The 22,363-nt window shown below is 34.1% G+C and overlaps 1 pseudogene; it reads left to right on the forward strand.

Moving 5' to 3' along the window:
- Positions 1-13,780: 13,780 nt before the first annotated feature.
- On the forward strand, positions 13,781-15,433 carry LOC109456662 (ATP synthase F(1) complex subunit alpha, mitochondrial pseudogene; annotated as a pseudogene).
- Positions 15,434-22,363: the final 6,930 nt, after the last annotated feature.

The raw sequence follows: 22,363 nt of genomic DNA on the forward strand, positions 1-22,363 counted from the left end.
CTCATTCTTTATCCCTCAAAATCTACTTTGTCTGACATTATTTTAGCCATTTCAGCTTTCTTTTAACTAGTGTTAAAATGGTATATGTTTTTCAGACAAAAATTTCTAACAGTTTTTATCTTTCTGTATGTTTATTTTTGAAGAAAACACAGTTAAGTCCTGCTTTTGTTTAACCAATTTTGAAATTCCGCCATTTAAATAATAAGGTCAGGCCATTCTTATTTAATGTGATTGTTCATGAGGTTGATCTTTAATATACCATTTTTCTATTTGTTTTCTACCTGCCTTATATATTTTTATTGTTGTTATTCTCATGGTATTCTTTTTCTGCCTCCTTTTAGTTTATTTTTTTATGATTTTATTTTATCGTCTCTGTTATTAGCTATCTTATCTCTTTATATTTTTCTTCCTTATTGGTTACTTTATAATATACATCTTTAACTTTACACAGTTTAAATTAAACTTACACCACTTTAGTTATAACAAAAAACCTTACAATATAGTACTTCAATTTCCTCACTTCTTGGCTTTGTTCCATTGGTTTTTTGTTTGTTTGTTTGTTTGTTTGTTTGTTATATTTTACCTCTACATATCTTAAGCTCCATAATACAGTGTTAGAATTTTGCTTTAAAAGGTCAAATATATTTTTGAAAAATATGTGGGAAAATATTTTATATTTAGCCATTAATGTACTGCTTTCTTACCTATGTACCTTTACTTCCAGTGCCCTTTATTACTTTGTGTAGATGTAGATTTCCATTGCCTATAATTTTCTTTCTGCCTAAACATTCCCCTTAACATAAATTCCCCTTAACATTCCTGTATTAAACTACAGTCATATATTATTTCAGCTTTTCTATGTCTGAAAATGTTTTTATTTTCCCTTGGTTTTTGAGAAGATATTTTTGCTGGTTATGGAATTCTCAGTTGACTGTTTCTGTCTTTTATAATGTTGTTCTACCATCTTCTGATCTGCATTGTTTATGACAAGAAACACATTGTTATCTTTGTTCCTCTGTCTATAGTGTGTATATATGTGTGTGTCTGTGCATGTGTGTGGGTCTACCCTCTGTCTATGTTTAATATTTTCTCATGTTTTTGTAGTTTTCTTCTTGTTTACTGTGCTAGGGACATGTTGAACTTTTTGGATCGGTGAGTTTATAATTTCCACCAAATTTGGAACATTTTCAGCAATTACAGCCTCATATGTTATTTGTTTGTTTGGTTTTTTGTTTGGTTTTTCTGTTTTTTCCATTTCCAATCTGCCCCTTGTTGTATTACAAGCCTAGAAATTACTAATTGGATTATAAGCACTGTGGATTTTACCATGCTGGGAGCAGGATATTTTTGTATTCCTATACATTTCTTGAATTTTGCTTCGTAAAACAGTGAATTTATTTAGAAAATATGTGACCTCCCTGAAACTTGCTTTTAAACGTTATTAGATTTGACCAGAGCAGTCTTTATTTGTAGGGCTGATTTTGTCATACTACTGAGGCAACAACCTTTTGACTATTCTACCCAATGGCTCATGAATTATAATATTTTCAGCTCTGCCTAGTAGGAACACACGTTATACTCAGCCCTATGCAAGCTCAAGGACATTACCCTCTGTTTCTTTGGGGAAGATTTTCTAAGGCATTGGGTACTTTCCTCACCCACATGCACCCATCAGTAATCACTTGAAGACTTACAGTGGACTCTCTACAGATCTCTAGATCTATGTTTATGTGCATCTTTTTCCTCTTTGGTGCTGTCCCTTATATATTCTAGCTGCTTTGCCTTCTCTAGACTTCCATATGCAAATCCTCAACTCAGAGAGACTGCCAGGCTCAGTTCTTCACCCATGTCCCACTGCAAGGAACTCCTCTCCAGTTTGGAAGTGAGGGCAATTTTAGGGATTACCCCATTTCTTCCCCTTGCCTAAATGATCACTGTCATTTTCTTTCCTATATCTAAAAACCATGTGCAAATCTTGTATGAAATATCAGTGCTGTTTCAGGCCTGAAGTAAATTTGGTCCTTTTTATACCAGTTTTCCTGGAAGTAGAGGTCACTTGAAAGAGTCATATTGCAGTACTGTTTGAAGATTTGGGAGAAGAATATACTGGATAGAACAACAACCCAGTGAAAAACTTCAAAGATAGATATTGAGGAAGAAAAAAAAAACCAAAAACAAAAAACAGTGTGAATGGAGAATGGTAAGCAATGGATGAGAAAAGAATGAGATAATATGAAACAGAAAATGTTCCAAGAATATTTTAAGAAATGAGCCAGTGAACAATTAAAATTAAGTTATAGCTTTCCTATAGTAAATTCTAGAGCACTTACAACTATCCCAGAGATATCAGACAAAGCATTTTATGAATTATCTAGTTTGCTAGTTATAAGAATGTTAACTATAAATATATCATCAATTGTTTTTATTTCTTGATGAAAATTATGGAAATAGAATTTATCATAATTCTTGTTTTTAAAGGGCACAAATTTCTAACAGTCCTATCAAAGAAGTGTTTTTACATACTTTTACATTTATTTCCTTATCAAAGAAATTCGATAAGGAATTTTTTCAAAATTTGACAATCTGAAATATTTGCATAACAATATCAACTATTATGAAATGAACTGTGCCCCCTCCCCAAAATCCATAGATTGAACCTAACCCTCAGAGTGAATATATTTGGAGATAGGGCCTTGAAGGTGGTAATTAGGATTAAATGATTTCATAAGGGTGGGCTGGTAATCCAATAGGACTGATTTTCTTATAATAAGAGGAAAAGACACCAAGAGAGGAAGTGCACAAAGAAACAATGTCGTGTGAGGGCATTTTTAGTGAGAAGGTAGCCATCTGCAAGCCAAAGAGAGAAGCTTCAGGAGAAAACAAACCTGCCAATGCCCTGACCTTGGATTTCTAGCTTCCAGAACTGTGAGAAAGAAATTTCTGTTGTTTAAGCCACCCAGGTGGTGGTATTTTGTTGTGGCAGCCTTAACAGACTAATATAATACACCAATAATGAGTTGTGAAGCTCAAAAACGTTTGAAAAAACATTTGTTTTATATATATATATATATATATATATATATATATATATATATATATATATATATATATTCTCTCTCTCTCTCTCTCTCTCTATATATATATATATATATAAACCATGTATATATATATATATATATATATATAGAGAGAGAGAGAGAGAGAGAGAGAGAGTCAACTTTGATAGCAGTGAAACCAAATTATATTTATACCACCTTATACAAAATAATAATACAAAAATCTTTGTAATAGAAGAATGAAGCCAAAAAATGTGAGTAAAAAGAAAAAAGATATCACAGAGGTATAGGAGGCACTTATGTAATTAAAAACAATATTTTTCTAAATTTGTAATGCTTGTGTTTGCACAGCTTTTATAAATACATATTTTTTTTTGCTTTTTGTCCTTATTCTAAATAAATACTCACTTTTATAATTATCTTTTATAATTCTGAATTATTTTTTTTCAAAATAGAATCCCCAAATTATGCAGGCTTCAGATTTTTACAAAACCTAAATCTACCCTAGTAAAAAGTTTTGGCTTTCAAACCAGAGGGACTTGAATCTAAATCTGCATCTTTACCACTGACTGTGTGCACCTTTGGAATTATTCCAGATGACTCAGGACTGCTGCAACAGTGCCTTACTGCATCAGATTGCTGCATTAATTACATTGCATGACAAATGTACAATGCCCCAGAGAAGTAGGCCCCAAAATACTGTGTCTCAACCCTCCAAGTGTATATACATGCATTTAAGCTAAATACAATAGTTTTATGAAAAAAAAATAAACATTTATAAATATTTTTAAATGAGCTTTTGATGTTCATAATCAAGTTGGGCCCAGGCGAATTTTGTTAAATGGAAAAACATGATATCATTGGAATCCTGATGAATATCAAAGGAAACGAATGTATAAAATAGAAAAACAAAAGGTCCACAAACTGATGACTCCATTTTGTTCTGGGTTAGCCCTCTCTGAGACAGAAATCAGACCTATCATTTCTGACAAGCTCAGTAAACAAGAACAAATGCTTCTCATATTGCATCTTCTCTGATCGAGAGTCCACCCGGTGCACAGAGAATTCGGTAACTATTTAGGTCAAATTCCCATTTTATACAATTATAAAGTAAAAAAAAAAAAAAAAAAAAAAAAAAAAGATGCCTGTGTCTTTGCATATGTGTTTATTCTCTCATTTCAACACAAAGTCAATTCAGATTCTTTCCTCCTATTTATGTGAAGACAGTTTGATCCACAGTTTAGGTTTCTAGGATGTAATGCCAAATCTATAGCAACTTCATCCATACAATCGCTATCCCAAACTCATTGTTATGTTACTTTCCTCATTTTTCTCCTTCCTGAGTTCACTCCCAGTTGGTAACTTCTCTTATGCTCTAGAATATATATTTAAATATACATATACATACACACACACACACACACACACACACACATATATACACATATATATATATATATATATATATATATATATATATATATATATATATATATATATATATAAATGTTTTAGATGAATTGGATAAATTATGAAAAGGTATAAAATAAAGTGGCATTAAATATATTGAAATCTATAGCAGATAATAGAAGGAGACACTTTAAAATTAAATGCAAACAGTCGTTCCAAGAGTGCAAACAAAAGCAGGTGGGAAGAGGACAACCTCCAACCCCTAAGACCAGAAGCGATACTAAAAGGTCAGTGAATGTACTGTGCATCCCGGTTAGCAAATACCCTTCTCTCCCTTGGCCAGAGAAGTAAATAGAAAAGTCCTATGAGACTTGATCAGTAAAGGAACACTAAATAAAATTGCTACTTAAAAGACAAAAAAAACCCAAGGTTGCCACCAAAAGATAGGTTTTAAGTTTAAAAATCATCTGAGGCACCTGAGACTGTATCCGCTAAGATTTCCAAAGAAATAATTGTTCACATACGGTCTGAGATATTGCTAAGAAATCAGGGTCTCTGCCACAAGAGATGTACATTTAAAATCTTGTTTTGTTCTTTACTAGCTGTGAGACCTGTTGAAAGTTAATCAACCTCTGTGAGCCTCATTTTCCATCAAGCTCACTAGGTCATCACATAGATTAAATATAGGAAAAGTGCTGATAACAGTGGAACACCCATAGTAAAACCTCAACGAATTGTAGTTTGCTTCCTTAGTGGCTGGATTATCAAGTTGAGTCCATTCTCATGGTTGATCAACAAGACGAAAGCATGATGTGAGCACAGGTTTTGATTTTTATTAAGAAGGTATGCACAATTATAGATAAATAATCTACACCACAAAGCAGCTTTCTTTGGTTCTTAGTGACGCAGGATTTCTACAGCCAAAAATGAATTAGAGAAATGAACAAGTTCTGTATAAGACCCAAGTAAGTACTGCAAAATAAGGGTAAGATTGACCTAAACTATCTTTTTTTTTTTTCCTATGATACCTTAAATTATATTCAGTCAGCTTCAATGCGCTACAGGAATAACCCTGATGAATGACATGTACCAACTGCTTAGTCCAGACCCTTAATTCTTGTTAAGCACTCATAGCTCATCCTCCACCAAATCTTTTGCCAGAACTGATACAAAAAAGCAACATTCCAATATATCAGATTTATTTTCTCTCCTCCTTTCTGTATACTTACTGTATGATAATAAGAGAGAGAGAGAACAAGAGTTCCTGTCTTAGATAATCTTAAAAGGGATGGTATGTCTCCGGGTAAATGGAACTTAGAGGTCTTCACATTCACATTCAGCATCACCCAGAAAGCAGAGCTCTACTCAGTTCAGTCTGTCTGCAAAAAAAAAGCTGACTGCAAAACCAGCTTTATGTAGTAGATGTGTCAAGTTACTGACTTTTCTTTCACTAAGGACTTACTGAATATTTCTTCAGCAGCAGTATGCGAGGATATGAAAGGATGTAAAAGACATAGATGGCATACCCCTCAAAGGATATTTGGTATTTTTGCACAGGTAACGATAATAGAAATAGCACAAATGGAAATTATTTGAGGTCTACATTGAGTAGAATTATAAGTAAAATGACAAAAACAAACAAACAAACAAAATAACCCCAGAGAAATCCATATAAAAAATTCAGTACCCAAATCAGTCCTATTAGATCAGTGGTTCTCAGATTTAATCAAACTTAAGTTTGCAGTATAATCACGTAGAAGGCGTGGTAGGTTTCTGATTGATAACTCTTATATTTCTGCCATATCAGAATCTGGTTTTGATGTTTGCTGTGACTCCTCAAACTTTGTTTTTTGTTTGTTTGTTTGTTTGTTTTTCCATTTAGTGTATCTAGTGATTTATTTCTTGATAGCTGGACATGTACTCGGTAAAAGGAACTTCTCTAAAAAGGGCTTTAGTAATGGGGTGGAAAGTGTTAGGGGAGGAAAGTGTTCTATAGTCCTATGAGTAAGTCTCAGTGTTTTATTGTACCTGTGTCTCTGTGCTGTGAACTTCCCAAGTGCTTCTCAGTTCCCCACCACAACCCTTAGGTGGCATAGGTTGGATGGCTAGAGTGGCTGAAATTGGGCATTTCTCTTCCCCAGGTAGGGTAGGGCTCTAAAATCCCCCCAGCAGGTTAGGCTCTGGTTAAATACTTTCTCCTGTGAACAGCTATTGTTAAGAAGAGCAATATGCTCTGGAGTTTTTCAAAACAGTAACTTGTCCACTCTCCCTTCCAGAAGCATGAGAGGATTTTCCTCTGATATTCACTGCAAGAACCTGGTTGAGCTCCTGGAGGTAAAACCCACAAAAGCATGGGGACTGGGTCCACCTGGAGTTTTTGACTCTCAGCCTCGTCCACACTGAGCCTCCAACAATTCATCAATGTTAGGTTTTCCCTCCCTGGCATTGGTTCCAGCGGAGGTTTCTGCTACTATGCCTCTGCTTTGGTAGTTTCTGATTCTCTGTATCTGCATGCCTGTCTATTCCATTTGGTCAGCAGTTTGCCATCGCCTCACTTCTCTTAAGCAACAGTTGTTGATTTTCCAGTTTGTTTAGCGTTTTATTTGTTGCTACGGTGGAGTGGTGACTTCCAGACAAGAAACAGAAAGTTCTAAGACAGCTTTTTAAAAATGCAAATGTTGTCATGTCATTTCTCCCACTTAATACCTTTCAATGGTTTTCCCTTTCTTGAGAATTAAATCCAAACTTTTTACCATGACCTGTTATATCCCCGCCTGCTTGCTTTCATACACATCTAACTTCTCACAAGTCAGACTCACAAAAATATTTCCAATTACTTAAACCCACCCTGATTTTCTCACCATTCTTCTTTTCTTATTTCCTGTTGACTTAGTCAGTCCCAATGGGTCATATTGGGATAGTGTGGAGTAAATACCAAACATTACTAACTAAATTCAGGCTTCTGTAGAGACATATGAGAAGAGAAAGGAGAAATTCCCCATGATATCAAGTTAGATTAAAAAGAGGAAAAAAGCAGAAAATATAATTTCATAATTAAAAAAATCATAAACATTGAATATTCTGGTGTAAAGTTAATGAATATCACATCATCTTATTTACTTTGAAGATGTGGAAGCTGAATTACAGAGAGCCTACACAACTTTAACAAACATCTAAGTCTAGTTAGAAATAAAATCAAGAACAAAACAATCCCTTTGACTTTCTGTCCATCATGCTTTCTTGTTCATCACAGCTTCTTCACATGTACTACGAGAGTAGCTTTCCAAGTTTTGGATGGTGTTGTAGTGATAAAAAGAGAAAACTAGTGGAAATGGAATATAATCCTATCCATTCCCGTGAATAAAAATCACAACTATTTCTATACAGCAGATCTCTCACTATTCTCCAAGCCCCAGTTATCCTTCATGGCTTGCCTGTGTCAGCTCCTCCATGAAATCTTTTCTAATCAAACCAAAAGTACACTTTTATTTTTCCCTTTCCAAAGTCATGTATTTCTGCTGTTCTGGCACTTACAGTTTTCTACCATGTATTATGTCTTGATTATTGTCTAATAGACATAATGTATAACATGGAATTTACCAAATAGTGTTAATGATTTCAGGTGCCATTTTGAGACAAAACACACTGAGTTTGGACATGTATATGTCTAGCATACGAAACTGAAAGATAGTAATTCAAGGCAGCTATGGAAAATAACTATACTTGAGCTCATTAGTTAGAATTAGGCATTGCCTCCAAGATTTTCTCATTAACCACTGGCTGGCTATAATAGACCTTAGCCTAAAGTCAAAATAGAAAAATGAGAAATTAATATAACTTTGGATTTCAGCCTCTATATAATCCATTTGAGAACCCATAAAAAGAAAGCATTGTCTCTGAGTAATATGCAATTAAACATGTATACAGAAAAATACAAAGACTTAATAATTAATAAGTTCATAATTTATGGATTTTAAGCACATGAAACTCTAATGATAAACGTAAAATAGGATCCAACTTTATTATACAATTTATGTAATAAAGACTTTTAAGAAATGCTACATTCAGAGTTGAAGAAAATAGATTATTGACATTTTGAGTGGTCAGAGATGAAACTTGTCTCACTCTGGAGAGATGGGCAACATTTTAATAGGATTTAATCAATCATTCTCAACTTTAATTCAGGGAATAATGGATTTCAGTTGTACCCAGAGAAAATTTTGTTCAGAGTAACTAATTTTTCTTACCAAGTTTGACTAAATTCTACACAGAAAACTAAAAGGATAAACTGTTTAGGATTTGGGACTATTGATGTTTTTGCTCATCTGGAGGAATTGCGTTTGACCAGACTAAATGCAATCCCTTCTTACCTTATAATTCTGTAAACCATTTTGCACATTAATTTATGAAAGTTATATTAAATACCTAACTATTTGCATGTACCATGGAAGATATTTCTGGAACTTTCTGCAAAAGGAAGAATAGAGAGAAAATAGTATAGAGTCTAAAAAGTGAACCAGCATTTATTTGCATTTCAAAGAGGAATCACAAAGTATGATGAACTACTTATAAACCAAAGAATATTCATAAATTTACCTAAGCTTTTGGATCTTTATTCCTTCATGTATAAAAAAGAAATAATGATGTGACTATTTATACTCTGTCATAGATCATTAAAAGAATCAATTAGATAATGCTTGTAAAATATTTCATGTCACAGAAAATTTACATGTTTTTATTAGTATTAAATTAAGCGAAAACAAATTCTAGCAAATCTTAAAAAATCATTTGTATTTTGTTATTTCTATATGCCCAGTGACTTTCATTGTGCCAGATACAGTGTTGCTGCTAGACAAAAACACAGTAAATACATTGCAAATGTCAATCTGAATATATTCCTATAGTGAAACTTATAATAGGTAATTTAAATTAGCAATGAAATCTAAAGAATGTAGTTCATGAAAGTTCACTAATGAGCCATATTTTAGTTAAAACAAAATTAGCATTTTTCCTGAATACATTTTTCTGCTGTCAGTTTCTCTTTTTTAGACATTAATTACTGATTGATTCCTGTATTTGAAACAAAATATATAAATATATGCTTAACACAATCAGAATCAGCCTTTTTTTTTATTTCTACGTATAAAAGAGAATAATAACGGCTAACAATAATTACCCATGAGATTGCCATTTTTATTACACTTTGAACTAACTACTTTGGTTTTTAAGAGTTTGGGTTTTTCGTGTGTGTATAGTCTTCATCTACGTATGTATTCAAGTCTCAACTTAGAAGGATTCCAGAGACAATACTAGAGAATATATTTTGTGATTGATCAAGGAGATACCAAAATTCACTACATATACAACACATTATGTAAAGCAAATCAAAGACCTTCATTGTGATTCAAACGAGAAAAACAAAGGTGACTTAAGTGTTTCATTTTTTTGACTTTGCAGGGAGTGCTCTCTTTATTACCACAGTCTTAAAGATCACCCTTTCTACAAATCTGACAGTAGATTATAAAGGCCTTGCGTTATTGATTTTGTCAGACCTTTCTTTTCTTTGAATATCAATTTTCCTTAATTATGCCCCTCACTCTTTCTGTACTGCTTCTGGGACAGAAAACAGTACAGAAATAAACCTTTAGAGATGCTTCTCTTAATGGCAATGGTGTGAAAGGTAGCCAATTAGGAAACACCAGAAATATTGGCAATAGCAATATATTATCTTGCTTTTGTTGACACTGTCTTTAGTACTTTATTGCTTTAGTAGGGCACTATAAATGGAAGGTATTGTGTTATTTATTTTATGTAGTTCTGAAAATCTCCTATGTAGATGTTTATATCATTTTTGTTTAAGCCAATTTCTTTTTAATAGTTCTTCACAAAAATGCAAATGTAATTGCCAAAAGGAGATAAAAGATGGATATTTATAGTAATATTTTTAAATGCAAAAGTATAAAAACTAATATCAGTAATAGATATGTGTGAGGATGATGGGTGGGGTGTGATACAGTGGCTTTTGTTGGATGAAGAGAATTAAACAGTTAAAAAAAGGAAATGATGTAATTATTAAGATTTCTGAAAGTTCTTTGTCTGAGTTAGAAATTCCATTCATTCTCAAAAAGTGATATGTCATTTACCTTCATAAAATCTGCATCGCCACAGCTTCCCAAAGAGCTAAGTTTCCAGCTATAGAGATTGAATCTGCCCAGCATGTGTTATTTGGCCATCATTGAAATGTTGAATGAATTAGACCTGTCCATATTTAGAACTGTTATTCCAGATCCTCAGACATGATAATTTTTTCTTTCCCAGTGAGACAGTGTCTGACCTGTTGACTCATTCAGTGTGACAGTAAGTCAGACTGATGCAGGAGTTTTAAACTCTAAATGGTTAGGCTTCTTAGATTCAAGACAAATAATCTACTCTCAGATTTATATAAAGGGAGATCTTTAAGGCTGTGATAACAAAAAGAACACTCCCTACAAAGTCAAAAAATGAAACCCTAAGTCACCTTTGTCATTTTCGTTTGAATCACAAAGTCTTTGATTCTCACAAAAATGTTGAAAAATGCATTTATTTGAAATCTCAGATTCCAACTTCACAAGCCTCTATGATACAATGGTTTTTGTTAAAAAAAAAAAAAAATCAATTTTAAATGTACCATCTATGTAAAATAATCTGGTGCAATCCCAAATCCTTTAAATTTTACAAACGAACCATTATGTCTATTTAATACAGAACTGAATATGGGAATGTGTTAATATAAAAATCTAATAGCATATTATCAAAATAATTCTTTGATTACACTTGAACAAATATGTAGGATTTTCCTTACAGAACCCACAGTACAAAAAGAGCAAATCTTCTATCTAAAGGGGAGGGAGGCAAGAAAAAGAAACAAACAAATAAAGGATTTTATAATTGTTATTTTCTAATGAAAAGAAAATTGAAAATATCCAGCTAAGACTTTGCCCATGTTATATTATTTTGGGTATGTATATATATTTTTCTCTTCTCGGTTTTGAGTCACCCTGAAAATTATCTCTTGAATATAAATCACAATAAACCATTAAAGGAAATATCTTGGTAGATGTTATGAAATCATTGCTACAATCTCTTTAACTAGGAACATGTGTTCGTGTGTACATCTGCTTTGCTTAATTCATGTGTTTTTTTTTTGGTCAAAAAAGCTGCAAACGTTTTCAAACTTTTTTTTTCTTTTCTCTTTCTTTTTTTCCTTTTCTTTTTTCTTTACTCTTCTCCTTCTCCTTCTTCTTTTCTGTGAAGACCTTTTTGTTTGTTTGTTTGTTTGTTTGTTTGTTTGTTTGTTTGACACCCCCTCCCAAACCAGAAAGAAGGAAGCTGGGCTCATTACTGTCTTCCTAGAAGTCATGGTAAGGTCAGTTCCCCTGGTCTTTTTTCCAGGGCAGACTGTACTTCAGTGGTGAACCTCAATGTTCATGCAGAAACTACAGATGTCATACAGATCTGTAGCAGGACTAAAGTAAATTGGGTAAAGTGACCCCTTTTTCTCCTTAGCCCACCTTCAAAAGTTGTGGAAAGCTGAGGGGGCAACTTAAATTCAACCAGTAGCAGAAAACAAGGAGGTTTTCTAGCACGATATTCAAGCACAGTTCACTTTGCTGCAAATGAGCTAGTCTCAGGTGCTTTCTTCCCAAACATTCGTTCTCTGATATTGAAGCCCAAAGGAAGTAAGAGTAACAGACTAATTGAGGGAGCTGATGTGAGGTCTTGTCCTAGGCTAGACACTTTTCCTGATTATGTCCATGTGCTTTGGCACACCTGATTTTTTTGTATAAACAACTTGGAAATTTTAAAAGAAATGTACGTAAGAGGACATTAAATAGAATCCTTGAAAAGAGGAAAAACTGTAAAGTCATAGTATTTACTTCTTCCTCTTTTTTGCCAATTTGCATATTTCCTAGCAACCCTCCCTTTTAACACCTCCTACAGGCTGCCTCCCCCTCCCCCCCACACACACATACAGGCCAATTCCTTTCACATTAAAAACCTTCTTAAAGTAGCATACAACCTCCACCACAGGAAACTTACCCTTTATGCCCTCATCTACTTGCAATTCAGAGCCTGCTTGTACATGGCTTGCTGCAGAGCCGGACTATTATGAAAAAGAGAAAACACTATTTTCTTTATTCTCTATCCGGAGACCATCTCATTTTACTGCAGTTTCAAAGGAAACCTCGTAAATGCAGCTGGGGAAATAAATGAACAATACACAACATGCAACCAGCCATTCTTTTATTTATCAACTAAACATGTAATCAGTTCTTTGTTTTGCAGACAGTCACTGGTTTTGATTCTCAAAATTTCTTTACAAAAGAAATAAAAACCAAGATCAAACAATTCCTCTGGTTTCACTAGCTGCATAATTAAGAAACCACCAATATACACATACAATTAAGTTTTCTTCTCACACCTTTTTGCTTGTTTATTAAATCATAATATGGATTTGTACTGTTTAAAGAGTAGGTATAAAAGCTGAGATTTAACTTTAAATATATTCATATTAGTAAATGATTTAATTTCAAAATTATGAAAAACATCTTTGAAATGTTATAGCAAGTAGCCTATGAAATTTAAAAACAAACAAAAATTTCAGAAAGCCATTGTTCTCAACAGAGCTACGAACCAGCCTGGGTACTTTAGATGTTATTTAATCTGTCTCTTGCTGACTAGCAGCTAAGAGTCCCTGATCACTATTCTAATACCCATCTCAATATGGGGTTAGATAGTAATAGTCAGATAGTAATAAAATTGGATGTAATATGATCCTATTTGGTCCTTACATACTTCTGGGTAGTATGGCTCTCCAAAACTGAAATGGTCCCTTTATAGGCAAGAAAGAGGGGAAATATATATATGGCTCTCTCTCTCTCTCTCTCTCTCTCTCTCTCTCTATATATATATATATATAGAGAGAGAGAGAGAGAGAGAGAGAGCCATATATATATAGCCATATATATATATATATAGCCATATATATATATATATATATATATATATATATATAGCCATATATATGTATGTGTATATATATGTAACATATACATATATGCATATATGTAATTTGTTAGTTTATTAGTGTTCCACTTCAATCTAGTTGTACAAGAAACTTAAGGCTACTTACAAAAAAATATACAATTAAATAAAAGTCACAAGTGTAAATAAAAATAAAAGTAGTACCAGAACTGAGCCTTAAAAATGTATATCTTGCCCAGTCAGTCCGAGGCTGCCGCTGCAGAGGAACTACCCAAAGAGAAGATGCAAAGATGCCGTCCGTGCGCTGCGCTATGGCCGTGGCCTGCACCCTCCCTCCGTGGGCTGGGCTGGTCTCCAAAAATGCTTTGGGATCATCTTTCATTGCTGCAAGGACCCTCCATGCCACCAATACTCATCTTCAGAAGACTGGCACTGCCAAGATGTCCTCTATTCTTGAAGAGTGCATTCTTGGAGCTGATACCTCTGTTGACCTTGAAGAGACTGGGTGCCTCTTAATATTGGTGACGGTATTGCCCGAGTACATGGGCTGAGGAATGTTCAAGCAGAAGAAATGGTAGAGTTTTCTTCAGGCTCAAAGGGTATGTCTCTCAATTTGGAATCTGACAATGTTGTTGTTGTCGTGTTTGGAAATGATAAACTAATTAAGGAAGGAGATATTGTGAAGCGAACTGGAGCCATTGTGGATGTTCCATTTGGCAGTGAACTGTTGGGTCGTGTAGCAGATGCCCTTGGAAATGCCATTGATGGAAAGGGTCCAATTGGTTCCAAGACCGTAGGTGAGTTGGTCTGAAAGCACCTGGGATCATTCCTCCAATCTCTGTGCGGGAACCAATGCAGACTGGCATCAATGCTGTGGAAAGCTTGGTGTCGATTGGTCGTGGTCAGTTTGAGCTAATTATTGGTGACTGACAGACTGGCAACACATAAACTGCTATTGACACAATCATTAACCAGAAACATTTCAACGAAGGAACTGATGAAAAGAAGAAGCCGTACTGTATCTATGTCGCTATTGGTCAGAAGAGATCCACTGTTGCTCAGTTGGTGAAGAGACTGACAGATGCAGATGCCATGAAGTAACCATGTGGTTTCAGCTACTGCTTCTGATGCTGCCCCGCTTCAGTACCAGGCTCCTTATTCTGCTTGTTCCATGGGAGAATATTTTAGGGAAAATGGCAAACATGCTTTGATCATCTATGACGACTTATCCAAACAGCCTGTTGCTTATCGTCAGATTTCTCTGCTGCTCTACCAAAACCCTGGTCGTGAGGCCTATCTTGGTGGTGTGTTCTACCTACACTCCCATCTGCCAGAATGAGCAGTCAAAATGAATGGTTCTTTTGGTGGTGGCTCCTTGACTGCTTTGCCAGTCATAGAAACACAAGCTGGTGATGTGTTTACATTCCAACAAATGTCATTTCTATCACTGATGCACAGATCTTCTTGGAAACAGAATTGTTGTACAAAGGTATCCGCCCTGCTATTAACGTTGATTTGTCTGTGTCCCATGTTGGATCTGCTGCCCAAACCAGAGCCATGAAGCAGGTGGCAGGTACTATGAAGCTGGAATTGTCTCTGTATGTTGAGGTTGCTGCATTTGCTCAGTTTGGTTTTGATCTGGAGGCTGCCACTCAACAACTCTTGAATTGTGGTGTGCGTCTGACAAAATTGCTGAAGCAAAGATGGTATTCTCCCATGGCTATTGAAGAACAAGTGGCTGTTATTTATGCCAGTGTAAGGGGCTGTCTTGATAAACTGGAGTACAGCAAGATCACACAGTTTAAGATGCTTTCTTGTCTCATGTTATCAGCCAACACCAAGCCCTATTGGGCACTATCAGGGATGATGGAAAGATCTCAGAATAGTCAGATGTAAAGCTGAAAGAGATTGTAACAAACTTCTTGGCTATATTTGAAGCTTAAACTCCTATGGATCTCATCAAGTACCAGTTAGGTTTGTCATTGTTTCTTTTTAGTAATCAGTTCCATTTGTAAAAGGATTACTCTTGTACTACAGATGTACAGAAATCACATTAAAAATAAAGGTTCCGTATTGCTTAGTGAAAAAAAAAAAAAAAAGTATGTCTTAAAACTAACTTCCACAGCATTCTCTCAGGCTGCTGTGTGTCTTCTCCGCTATGGATAAAATATACACATGGGCAAGTACATAGGGCCAGATTCACTCTTTTCTTTTACTCATTAACTTCTCATAGGAATTCTTTTTACCTGTAAACCTTGAACTGCTATTTGTTTCAACAATCTTTCAAAATTTTTGATATTTGAATCACATACAATTCTATTTTTAGTCTCCTTGAAAGTTCCTGGCTTTATATACCATGAACATTAATCCCTGTATTGTCAGAGTAAACTAGCAACCTCATACAGCTGCTGTGAAGTACTACTATCTTTTAGTTTTGTTTTGCTAATAAGAAACCAGGTAACCACTAAACTATTGTCAGTGTCTATGAGTTTCTGTTTCTCTTTTTTTTTTTCTTGTTTTTTTGTTGTTTTTGGTATGTATACCACATATCAGTGAAATCATATGGTTCTCCAGAGGGTAAGGTGGTAGATGAGGGTAAAGGGGATCAAATATATGGTGATGGAAGGAGAACTGACTCTAGGTGGTGAACACACAACGGGATTTATAGATGATGTAATACAGAATTGTACACCTGAAATCTATGTAGCTTTACTAACAATTGTCACCCCAAGAAACTTTAATAAAAATAAAAAGAAAGAAACCAGAGATTATTGAGAAAATAAACCGATAGGATGTTTTTTTATTGATATAATCATATGATTTTTGTCCTTTATTTTGTTTATGTGATGTATCACATTGATGGATTTGCGGATGTTGAACCATCCTTGTGCCCCGGGGATGAACTTGGTCGTGATGAATAATCCTCCACTTGGTCGTGATGAATAATCTTTTTAATGCATTGTTGTATTCAATTTGCTAGAATTTTGTTTAGGATTTTTGCATCTGCATTCATCAGAGATATTGGTCTGTAGTTTCCTTTTTTTTGTGTTGTCCTTACAAGGTTTTGGTATCAGGGTAATGTTGGCCTCATAAAATGAGTTAGGGAGTACTGTCACTTCTTCAATTTTTTGGAAGAGTTTGAGCAGGATTGGTATTAGATTCTCTTTGAAAGTTTGGTAGAATTCACTAGTGAAGCCATCTGGTCCCGGACTTTTGCTTTTGGGAAGGTTTTAGATGACTGACTAAATTTTCGTTACTGGTGATTGGTCTGTTTAGATTTTGCAGTTCTTCATGGTTCAGCCTTGGAAGGCTATATGATTCTAAGAACTTGTCCATTTCTTCTAGGTTATTGAATTTGGTGGCATATAGTCCTTCATAGTATTCTTGGATGATCCTTTGTATTTCTGTGGTGTCCGTGATAACTTCCCATTTTTCATTTCTGATTTTGTTAATTAGTGTCTTCTCTCTTTTTATCTTAGTGAGCCTAGCCAAGGGTTTGTCAATTTTGTTAATCTTTTCAAAGAACCAGCTCTTTGTCACAATAATCTTTTCTATTGTCTTTTTGTTCTCTGTTTCATTTAGTTCTGCTCTGAATTTTGTTATTTCCTTTATTCTGCTGACCTTGGGTTTCACTGGTTCTTCTTTTTCTAGTTCTTTAAGGTGTAACATGAGGTTATTTATTTGGGATTTTTCTTGTTTCTTGAGATAGGACTATAATGGAATAAATTTCCTTCTTAAAACTGCTTTTGCTGCATCCCAAAAATTTTCATAGGACGTATTTTCATTGTCATTTGTTTCTATGTGTCTTTTGATCTCTCCTCTAATTTCTTCTTTGACCCAGTCGTTCTTTAAAAGTATGTTGTTTACTCTCCACGTATTTGTGTTTTTTCCTGCTTTCTTTTTGCAGTTGATATCCAATTTCAAAGCCTTGTGATCAGAGAATATGTTTGGTATGATTTCAAACTTCTTAAACTTGCTGAGGCTTATTTTATGTCCCAATATATGGTCTATCCTTGAGAATGTTCCATGTACACTAGAAAAGAATGTATAGTCTGATGTTTTAGGATGAAGTGCTCTATATATGTCAATTATGTCCACTTTATCTAATGTGTCATTTAGGGCTGCTATGCCGTTATTTATTTTCTGTTTGGATGATCTATCCATAGCTGTCAATGATGTATTTAGGTCCCCAAGTATAACTGTGTTTTGGTCAATCTCTCCCTTTAGTTCTGTTAGTAGTTGCTTGGTATATTTCGGTGCTCCCTGATTGGGGGCAGAAATATTGATGACTGTTTTTGTCTTCTTGTTGTATAGTCCCCTGTATCATTATGAAATGTCCATCTTTGTCTCTTGTTATCTTTTCACCCTGAATCTGTTTCATTTGATATCATTATGGCTACACCTGATTTTCTCTGGGTACCATTTGTTTGGAGTGTCAATTTCCACCTTTTTACTTTGAGTCTATGCTTGTCCTCGTAGCTGAGATGCATCTCTTGGACACAGCATATGGCTGGGTTTAGTTTTTTGATCCAATCTGCTACTCTGTGTCTTTTGATTGGTGAGTTCAGTCCATTTACATTTAGGGTGATTATTGATATGTGAGGATTTCCTGTCATTCTATCTTTAGTTTTCTGGTAAGGCTGTGTCTCCATTGTTTCTTTGCCATTTTGTTGTCTATTATTTCTGTGTGGTGGGATTCTATGATGTTTCCCTCTGTTTCTTCTTCTATTACTATATATATATAATCAGTTCTGGATTTTTTTTGAGTGGTTACCCTTAACTTTATGTAAAAGAAAGTTTGATAATTAGAGTATTCCATTTTCTTCAGCACGCTTACTTTCTCCATTCCCATATTCCGGTTCAGGCCTTTACTCTCCCCCTTTTTGAGTTTTGGTTGCCACAAATTGTCCCTGTTGATGGTGGTCGAATAGCCTCCTTTAGTATTCTTTGTAGTGCAGGTCGTGTATTAGAAAATTCCCTCAGCTTCTGTATGTCTGCAAAGGTCTTTATTCCTCCTTCATATCTAAAGGATATCTTTGTTGGATATATTATTCTTGGCTCATAATTTCTCTCTTTCAATAGTTTGAATATTTGGTCCCACTCCCTCCTGGCTTGTAGAGTTTCTGCTGAAAAATCTGATGATAATCTAATGGGCTTTCCTTTGTAGGTTATTGTCTTCTTTTCCCTGGCTGCCTTGAGGATTCTTTCTTTGTCATTGATTTTAGACAGCTCCAATACAATGTGTCTTGGAGAATGCCTGTTGGGATTGAGGTAATTAGATGTTCTATTTGCTTTCTGGATTCGAGGATCCAGTTCTGTCCACAAGTTTGGGAAGTTCTCATCGACAATTTGTTTGAATATATTCTCTGTTCCCTTCTCTCTTTCTTCTCCTTCTGGTATGCCCATTATTCTTATATTGCTCTTTCTGATGGAGTCAGAAAGTTCTTGTAGAGTTCTTTCATTTCTTTTAAGTCTCAAGTCTCTTTCTTCTTCCAACTGTGTAATTTCCAGGTTTCTATCTTCGATGTCACTGATTCTTTCCTCCATCTGGTCAACTCTACCACCTAAGCTGGTTATTTCATTCTTAATTTCTTTTATTGAGTTCTTAATCTCCAGCAATTCTATTTGGTTCCTTTTTTAAAATTTCAATCTCTTTTGTAAAATGCTCATGTTGTTCTTTGATTGTGTTTCTGAGTTCATTAAACTGCCTGTTCATTTTTCTGGCACCCCCAGTATTTTATGAAGACAAATTTCAGGTTTGTTTCAAAACATTCTAGGAATCAATGAGATAGTCTGTGACAGTGTTCGCAAGGGCAATAAGATTTAAAAATTTTAAACTAATTAATGAATTAATTAATTAAATTAGCAAAAACAGTAATCAGAAATGAACAATAAACCAGAGGGATGTGGCCATTAAAAGACACAGACTCTAATACCAGATAATTAGGGTTGGAGCCTGAGCTCTGCCAATTGTCAATTTGTATTATCAGGACTGTAAAGAAGGAAAAAAAAAAAAATTTCCTCTACTCTCTTAGGTTAGTGGCTGAGTCCTGCAAATTAAACTGACAACAAACTCATTAACAGGAGAAAAAGTTTTATACATATGTATATGCAAGCCAACAAAAGTAGTAGCCGGCTTGCTAAAGAGTCAAAGTTAGAACCTTATAGACCTAACTTAGTAGAAGGAAGAGAAGGAAGATAAAATACTTCTATGGTTTCTTTAGGAAAAATGAATGGGCTTTTTAGGGGAAGAAATTGTAGATAAGAAAGTTTGCAATAGTTTGTCTTCACAAGTATGGTTTCTCTTTCCATTTTCTTAGGGGCCATATAACTCCCGAGAGAAGGGATTTATGTTAGATTTTATCTGTTTTTTCCTCTTGGGAGCAGACCTTTATGGCAGTCTCATTTCCAAAGTTGCTGCTTCTATTCAGATAAGGGTAGCTCTGAAAAGTCTACTTTCTGCATCAGTTGAAACTCAAATGTTTTCATGTTAAAATAGTCTTCATACCATCTCTGGAATTCCAAATGGGTTCCAACAGAATAGTTCCTAAACTTTGGTCTTCTCAACTTATCAATATACTAACATCAACCTTGTGACATAATTCTTATGAACAATTTAGCATTATTCTGGGATTCTACAGTTCTTAAATAAATGTAAAATATTATTTCTTAGAACAGACATATTTCCTTTTGGGGATTACTAAGAATAGGTTTACAGTAGTTTCTGTATAGTAGCTATGATGATGAGTTTTATAATAATCTTTCATGTTTTTACCCTCAATATAGGCTGATACGCTTTCATCAAAGTGAGGTACTTTTACCATAGTCAGTAATGTCCATGGGGAATATTACAATGTTCTCGTTAACTGGATTTTACGAGACAATGATTATTTAAAACTTTATGGAGTGGATTACATTCAAAATATGTAGGCCTAAAACCTAGATTATTTTAATGACTTAAATTTCTTCAAACTTCTCATTCGAGCCTTCTAACATGTGTATAAATGGTTAGTTAGGGTAGTCTATGTCAAAATCACTATGTCCCAAACAGAATTTATCATACCCTTATTCTACTCTTACTTCAGTATTTTCCACGCGGCAGTATTACCATTATTCATTCAGTCACCCCAACAAGAAAACTGGCACAAATTCTTGATTTCTTTTCCTCTCTGATTTCCTAAATTCAATCAAGAAACAAGTTCAGTTGTTTCAGTTCTTATCTATATATGTTATCTGTACATATGTGAATACATATATGGAAAGTATGTATAGTTTATTCTACCATGGACCTAGTTTAGGTGATCAAATTCTCAGCAAGATGATCACAATAGCATCTTAAATGTTAACCTTCAAATCCATTGGCCACAAATTAATTTTCTACAAGATGAATTATGAACTCTTGAAATGAACAGTCCTCAGTTTTTCTCTGCTTATCTCTCTAGTCACAGTGTTCAATGACTTGTTATTTGATTCATTTTATTGAACACATATTGAGCATCTAATATGTTTTAAGCATTGCTCTTGGAGGTTAACGTATCTAATCACCTATACATGTATTTCTCTCTTATGATATTTGTTAAGTAAATGAGTGAATTTCTATGCAGAGTTCTTAGTATTTATCATGAACAAAGAAAAACCTACTTGGATGAGAAATAGCAGTTACTAAAAGTTTTGACTCAAAAATGGCAAAAATTATTAGATCAAGTAATTTTATAGGCAAGTATTGAGAATCTGTATCCTGCAAAAAGTTTCACAGATGGAAAAAGCGAGGGTATAACCTAATTTAATTTATCATCTAGACTAACTTGATTTAAAAAAAAAACAAACTGCATAAGGATATTACAAGAAATAAAAACTTTCTCATTCTTACCTGTCAAACAAAAAGATGTTATGTACACATGGGTTTTAAACCAGGATTGTAAGATTATTCAGTATTAAAATGGGTTAATGTGCCCTATTTCATTGACCTATATTGATGCCTATGTCCAACACTGCCTTGAATAGCCAAAGCAATAAGACAAGAAAATCTCAAACACACATGATTTCAAACAGAGGATTACCAATGTAGAAAATGCAAGAAAATATATGGATCATCTATTTGAATTGATAAGAAACTGTGGCAAAACACTGTGGGACAAATTTGATATATTATATATATAGAATAAAATGGAAAGAATAATACAAAATAATTATAAACAATTCAAGCTTGCATCAAAATTTGATGTATTATAGATATGGAATAAAATCTGTGGGGTGTTAACTACCTGTTTAATAAATGGCACTAGGCCAAGGGACTATCCACGCATATAAGAAGAAATAATAATTATTATTTTTTTAATGTACACAAAAATTAAATTATCAGGCTGGATGATAAAGTATTTAATCAAGGAAAGCAAAGTATTTAAATATCAAGAATAAAATATTAGATACTATTTTATGATCTTAGTTTAGCAAGACAGTAAGAGCACAAAGCATAACTAATTTGACTTCATTAAAATTAAAATGTATTCCATAAAAGATATAAAAAAACAAAATTCAAATGAATTAATCGTATAAATGCTTGTAACTACCAAATACTAACAACAAAAAAGCAATTATCAAAATAGCCAAGAGGGGAATCGAATCATAGATAACATACCAAAAAATATGAAAAACTCTCAATTCACTTGTGATCAAGAAATTACAGTTTTAAAACATTAACACAGCATTTTATATTATCAAAATTAAGAATGGAAAAACTTCAACAATAATATATGATGGCAAAGATGAATTGGAGCTAGAATCCTCATAGACTGTTATCTGGAGAGTAATTGCTATGAACACTTAGGTGGTCATTTATCAATATTAGCTAATGAGGGAGATGTATATATCCT

This window comes from Rhinolophus sinicus, chromosome 1 (assembly GCF_057876585.1).
Source record: "Rhinolophus sinicus isolate RSI-liver-muscle chromosome 1, RSI-T2T, whole genome shotgun sequence".
NCBI classification, from domain to species: domain Eukaryota; kingdom Metazoa; phylum Chordata; class Mammalia; order Chiroptera; family Rhinolophidae; genus Rhinolophus; species Rhinolophus sinicus.